Source organism: Grammomys surdaster, unplaced genomic scaffold (assembly GCF_004785775.1).
Source record: "Grammomys surdaster isolate TR1022 unplaced genomic scaffold, NIH_TR_1.0 150, whole genome shotgun sequence".
NCBI lineage: Eukaryota > Metazoa > Chordata > Mammalia > Rodentia > Muridae > Grammomys > Grammomys surdaster.
In genome coordinates, this window is record NW_021604608.1 from 1887473 (window position 1) to 1888501 (window position 1029).

Sequence of the window (1029 nt, forward strand, 5' to 3'; positions counted from 1 at the left end):
GTGGGGGAGAAAATGTGTGAATGAGCAGAATGTGGCGATGGTGGTGGTGGTTGTGGTGATGGTGGTGGTGGTGTGTGTGTGTGATGTATAAATTAGAAGAATATGGTGGTAGTGGTACGTGTGGGAAGAATGTATGAATGAGAAGAATGTGGTGGTGGTGGTATGCGTGGGAGGATGTATGAATCAGAAGAAGGTGGTGGTGATGTGTGTGTGTGTGTGTGTGTGTGTGTAAAGTATATGAATGAGCAGAATGTGGTGGTGGTGGTGTGTGTGTGGGAAGATGCATGAATGAGAAGAATGATGGTGAAGGAGGGGCTTGTTGCCATGCCAGCTGTTTACACAGATTCTTGAGATCCATTCAAGTCTTCATACTTGCATGGTCGGCATTTACAGATGCAACCATCTCCCCAGCCCAAAGATGAAGAAATTCTTAGACTATTGGAAGATACTCTGATGCTTGTTTATTTCTTTCTTAATATTTTTTATACTAAGAATCAATAATCATCACTACTCATTTGCTTACAAACAAGAAATGTTGACATCTTTTTTTTTGTGGAACCAGTGTTATCTGAATTGCTCATAAAGAAACAGATAACTAAATATGAATAAGATCATGGTTAGCATTTTTTATTGGTATTTATGACCTAGAGAGTAAAGGGCTTTTTTCTGACATTTTTTACATATGCTTATATTACACACTGATCACATTTACGTCTTCATTCTTTCTTACCTTAAGCCTCATCTCCTTTCCCCCGTTCCCCTTCCACAGTCCTAGTAGTTCCGTTTCCCCTTTTATGGTTGTTTTACTTGTCTCTTGATTCTACATAGAAAACATGTGATTCCTATTGACATTATACTGGCTTATTTCACTTAGCATAATAATCCCCAGTTCTTTCCAGTTTCCTGAAGATGCTGAAATTTCATTCTTGTTTGTGGCTGGGTAAAAACAACTCTCTCGCTCTCGCTCCCGCTCCCGCTCCCGCTCCCGCTCCCGCTCCCGCTCCCGCTCCCGCTCCCGCTCCCGCTCCC